Source organism: Pristiophorus japonicus, chromosome 1 (assembly GCF_044704955.1).
Source record: "Pristiophorus japonicus isolate sPriJap1 chromosome 1, sPriJap1.hap1, whole genome shotgun sequence".
Lineage (NCBI taxonomy): Eukaryota > Metazoa > Chordata > Chondrichthyes > Pristiophoridae > Pristiophorus > Pristiophorus japonicus.
The window spans coordinates 85,303,661-85,309,692 of record NC_091977.1 but is presented as its reverse complement, the minus strand read 5'-3'; the positions used below and the strand labels follow the sequence as shown (position 1 = coordinate 85,309,692).

Genomic DNA, 6,032 nt, shown 5'->3' with positions numbered 1-6,032 from the left:
TTCACTGTACCAGCCTATTGGTACCATCTGTGAGTGAGGTAGCAGATAGCATCCTCATTATCCCAAGAGCCTGGGCACCAAATGAACACAAAGTTCATAGTCTATGATCGGGCTGGATTTTCGGTCTTTTGCTGCGCCTCTTAGCGCCCCAGAAGGGCGGTAATGGCAGCGGAAAACACTTGCACCCAGGCGGCCAGCTTCCAGTGCCCTGCTGGCACATCCGGTGCCCGGTTTGCGGGGGCGTGGAGCAGTACTACCTGGGAGAGGAGGGCCAGTGTGCAATGCCTCTGGTTGCGACACCGGCTTGATGTTTGGGTCATGTCCGCCCTGTAGCGCGCCCTAGTGGGAACGCCAGTGAAAGCTGCCGTTCCAAGCTGTACCAGCCGAAGTGATTGAAGAAATATTTACCTCAGGTAAGTGTGATTGTTTTTCTTCTTTTTATTTTTGCGATTTATTTTGGGGTCGCGTCAGTAATGAATTGGGAATGTTTTGGGTGGAGTTTTTTCAGGGGTTTTTTTTCTCCTCGGAATCCTCTTATAGGCTACTCCCAGACCGGCTGTTTAGCATGGGATTTTCAGTGGCTCAGCCGGCCTAGCGCCCTAAAGGAGGTGTGGACCGCCTCCCGTAGCATTGTGCTCCAAACTCAGAGCCCAGCTGGTGAATTTTGCAGCTGGAGATGCAAACCATTTCCCGGCACAAAATTTACTGCTCCTCCTGGTTTAACTCCACAACAGAGATGCGATCAAATTTCCACGCTTATACTTAATAAATAGAATAAAGACCTATAACAGATTCTCTGAATTTGTTGGTAACCCATCTCATGATCCAGGGTCACTAATGCAGAGACGTTGTGCAATCCTAAGCACTATTATTCTTTTGAACTTGATAGGACTGATGTTGTTACCTTATCCAGTGTGCCTATTTACCCCAAGTCATGTAAGGGTGGGAATTGGAACAACATTGAAACAGGTTTCAGATGATAGAGAAAGCTACATGAGCTGAACAGCCTTTTTTTATTTCTCATATCTTATCTCTGCCACATGTTGGTGCAATTTGATTTTTAAAATTGGATGGTGACCATTCCTCAGGCATTATAGTAATACATTTGATTCCTTTAATTGCCATGGCATATCTCACTATCATGTATCTTTGCATTCAAATTTTATTCCAGTAAAGTATGGGCTCTATTCCCATGTTACAACTGGACAGAATTTTGTAATGCCATATGAAGAAAGGTTGAGCAGGTTGGGCTTATACACATTGGAGTTAAGAATGAGAGATGATCTTATTGAAACATCTGAGATTCTGAGCGGGCTTGACAAGGTAGATGCAGAAAAGATAATTCCCCTCGTGTGGGAATCTAGAACAGGGGGTATAGTTTCAGAATCCGGGGTCGCCCATTTAGAACAGAGATGAGGAAGAATTTCTTCTCTCAGAGGGTCATAAATCAGTGGAATTCTCTATACCCCAGAGAGCTTGGAGGCGGGGTCATTGAATATATTTAAGGTGGAAATAGACAGATTTTTGAGCGATAAGGGAGTGAAGGGTTTTGGGGAGTGGGCAGTGAAGTGGAGCTGAGGCCAAGATCAGATCAGTCATGATCTTATTAAATGGCGCAGCAGGCTCAACAGGCCAAATGGCCTACTCCTGCTCCTATTCCTTATGTTCTTATGTTCTTATAAGGAAAGGTGCACATAAAATGTCCAATCTCATTTTGCCTTTCTGCAGTAGTTTTGAAGTGTAAATACAAAGGGGCCGAAATTGCCCCTTTTCTAAGAGGCCGTAATGGGGTGGTAAGGCCTTTTCAACCGGGGGCAGGTGGATGGTATGATCCATTCGCAATTGCCCCCGAGCCGGGGTGACAAAAATGGGTTTCTGCCGCGCTCCGTGTTTCTACCCCACCCGGCGCTTCGACAACTTGTCGGCCACGTTCCGACCGCTTACCGACTGGCGGCGACCTCTTTTCCGCCTCATGGGGGAAATTCCCCATAGGAGCACCGCCGCCGCTGGTCAGTGCCCCCGACCACTTCGAGACCAGTTAGCCTATCATCTGTGGTTGGGAAAATGTTGAAGTCCGTTATTAAAGAAGCAGTAGCAGGACATTTGGAAAAACATAATTCAGTCAGGCAGAGTCGGCATGGATTTATGAAGGGGAAGTCATGTTTGACAAACTTGTTGGAATTCTTTGAGGATGCAACAAACAGGGTGGATAAAGGGGAATCAGTGAATGTGGTGCATTTGGACTTCCAGAAGGCAGTTGACAAGGTGCCACATAAAAGGTTACTGTACAAGATAAAAGTTCACGGGGTTGGAGGTAATATTTTAGCATGGATAGAGGATTGGCTAACTAACAGAAAACAGAGTTGGGATAAATGGTTCATTCTCAGGTTGGCAATCAATAACCAGTGGGGTGCCGCAGGGATCAGTGCTGGAACCCCAACTATTTACAATCTATTTTAATGGAAGAAGGGACCGAGTTGCCAAGTTTGCTGACGATACGAAGATGGGAGGAAAAGCAATGTGTGAGGAGGACACAAAAAATCTGCAAAAGGACATAGACAGGCTAAGTGAGTGGGCATAAATTTGGCAGATGGAGTATAATGTTGGAAAGTGTGAGGTTATGCACTTTGGCAGAAAAAAATCAAAGAGTAAATTATTATTTAAATGGAGAAAGATTGCAAAGTGCTGCAGTACAGCGGGACCTGGGGGTACTTGTGCATGAAACACAAAAGGATAGTATGCAGGTACAGCAAGTGATCAGGAAGACCAATGGAATCTTGGCCTTTATTGCAAAGGGGATGGAGTATAAAAGCAGGGAAGTCTTGCTACAATTATATAGGGTATTGGTGAGATCACACCTGGAATACTGCATGTAGTTTTGGTTTCCATATTTATGAAAGGATATACTTGCTTTGGAGGCAGTTCAGAGAAGGTTCACTAGGTTGATTCCAGAGATGAGGGGGTTGACTTATAAGGAAAGTTTGAGGAGGTTGGGCCTCTACTCATTGGAATTCAGAAGAATGAGAGGTGATCTTATCAAAATGTATAAGATTATGAGGGGGCTTGACAAGGTGGATGCAGAGAGGATGTTTCCACTGATAGATGAGACTAGAAGAACTAAGGGGCATTAGAATAAGGGACCGCCCATTTAAAATTGAGGTGAGAAGGAATTTCGTCTCTCAGAGGGTTGTAAATCTGTGGAATTCATTGCCTCAAAGAGCTGTGGAAGCTGGGACATTGAATATATTTAAGACAGAAATAGACAGTTTCTTAACCGATAAGGGAATAAAGGGTTTATGGAGACTGCGCAGGGAAGTGGAACTGAGTCCATGATCGGATCAGCCATGATCGTAATAAATGGCGGAGCAGGCTCACGGGGCCGTATGGCCTACTCCTGCTCCTATTTCTTATGTTCTTATGTTCTTATGAGAGTTGGGAAGCTGCCAATGGCTGGGCAGTGCATCTGGAATTAAAGGGGCGGGCGCACCGCCGCAGTCGCCATTTTGTTTTAATTGTAGGCCTCGGCAATGACAATGACGGCCGCTGGTTCGGCCAGGCCTCCAACAGGTAGCCTGGCAACCCCTCTCTGTTGGCCCAGTGGATGCCAAGGAGGCGTCACTAGGCCTCGCAGTGTCCCTCCTCTTTAAGTGAAGGGGAGGGACGCTGCTACGTGTCAGCGTGACGCGGCATGTCCGTGCCGTCAAGCCATGATCAGCACGGTGGTGATGGACACCATCCCACTCCTGACACAAACCTGCCCCTACACCGCCTCAAACAGTGCCCCAAAGCGCTGGGAGGCAGTGAAAAAGGTAAAGAGACAAATTCTCCGGCTTTTCCCTCCAACTCCCGCCGAGTGGTTATAATTCGAATAATCTGCCACAAACAGGGCGGAGAGCAATTTTCTCCCAGAAAGTGTAGATATCTCTCTTAAAAATAGACTAACCACAGAGATTTATAAATAGTGAACGACCCCCTACCCATACGACACAAATATCACGACATGATTTTTGCATCACAAAAAATTATATTCCCCCACGTCATGCCAGTACTCACTCCCCACCTTCCAAAAACTTGTTCAGTATATCCTACCAAGAATTATGCATATCTCCTTAGACCAGTCTTGCCATAATGATATTTTCCATCCCTGAACTATTCAGAGAAAGGTGCCATCATTCCATTAGTGTCAAGACAGCTGTAGTTTCCAATTTTCAATCCATGGTTTCTTTGTCACCATGTCACCAAGAAAAGTAATTGATGCTATATCAGTTAATTTCTTTAAAACATGAGCTGAATAAATAGCCAGTTTGGGGGTTTGAAGGTTGTAGCAATAAGATAGACACAGATGATTAGCTGTTCCACAGAACATTTGCTGCTGAGACCAGGGACATGTTAGCTGGATTGTAACTGCTGAAAATTGAACAATATGGGTTGTAAGATTTGATTGATATTCTAGACTAGGGCATCTTTTGACATCTTTCAAGGATCTGTAAGACATTTCAAAGAGCATTGTCTACTTGTAGATTTTACCTATGACTGACTGGAGGCTGTCATCAGGAGATTATGCAGATTGGGTTGAGTCCATGACACACCAAATTTACATTATCTATAGAACAGACATGTTTGGTGTACTTTCCTTATCCACTATGCACGTTTTTCTTCCTACTTTTTTAAATTGCTTATCAATGAGCAGGATAAATGCTTTAATCAAACTTTCCTCGACAATGAGCATGTTTCAGTAGCAGGCTCGATGTTTCAGAAATGTTATAAGTTATCATTAGTTTTGAAGGAAAGCTCATTGATGCTGCACTAAATGCATGCTGGGAGAATTTAGCTGTTTTAAAATCCTGATGCTAAAATGACAACTGATGAGGTTCAGATGTGCACAGGTCAATGAAACAGATTTCTTCTTGAAGAACTACTGTAAGTAAAATACTTAAAACGAGTTGCTTGGGCATTGGCTGAACATCAAATAACCTACATTTTGTTCATTTTGATTATGATGTATCGTTAATTTTATGAATTCTTGGCCCCAAACAAACTCGGCCTGATCAGACGGCACTATACTGATTCCAACCTCCACAAATTTACAAAGTATGGCCTAGAAATTTGATTAGGCTGGAAAACGGCTGATGACACCGAAGGTCAACACTAATGGCCGTCTGCAAAGAGAGCGCAGGCAGCACCAGTATTATGGTGCTGCCTGCTGATTTACAGAAGCAGAGCAGAGAATCTGCTGTGCAAGGCGCTCTTTCTGGCGCTAAGCTCAGCAGGAGGCTGAAGATCGTGTCTGAAGGATCGTTGCAGCTGTTAAAGCACAGGCTCAGACCTGGAACGACTGTGACTGGAAACATCACAAAACCACTGTAGCCATCATGGAATTACTTTTTTTTATAAAAAGGGGAACATGAAAACTCTTAGTCACAAGTTTACTGGTATAAATGGTACAGAAGAGAGTTCAATTAACTATTTTAACAACAGCAGGCTTTTGAAGAACATTTGGTGAGAATATGGTGTTCGGCCTTTTTTTTAAAAAAAGACTTCCAAACTTGGCATCTTATCTTATCAGTTCCTAAACTAGAAAACCAAATGAATAAAATTTAAGGAACTGCAGCTTTGAATTTTCCGTGAGATTCTTACAACTTTAGTTCAGTATAATTTTTTTTAAATTATTAATCTCCTGTAATGTTTGATTGACTGGGGGAAGATTTGGTGCATCGCATTGGAAGCAGTTTTCACTCCAGTTACACAGCCTGAGCTCTCCATAGTTACCAGTTATCTCAGCAGTTGTTTACCGTACAGTTTATAGCTCACCGCCCCTTTCTCCCGCCTCTATGCACTCTCAACGGCTGCACGCAGGGGCACACTTTCGAGAGCGAGGTAAGAGAGGCGGCGAGCCCCAAAATGGATGAATGTGCATCAATTCGGCATCGAGTGCTGATTGACGTCACACTCCTGCTAATTAAAATACTTGCCGAGAACACGGGCAACGGCAGCGCTGCCGACCTGCCGAAAATGGCAGCTGCCACAGGACC

The 6,032-nt window shown here is 44.3% G+C and overlaps 1 protein-coding gene across 7 annotated transcripts in view; it reads left to right on the top strand.

Moving 5' to 3' along the window:
- Positions 1-6,032, top strand: part of dock8 (dedicator of cytokinesis 8) — a 464,486-nt gene that overhangs the window by 284,138 nt on the left and 174,316 nt on the right. The gene's annotated exons all lie outside the window — the stretch shown is intronic.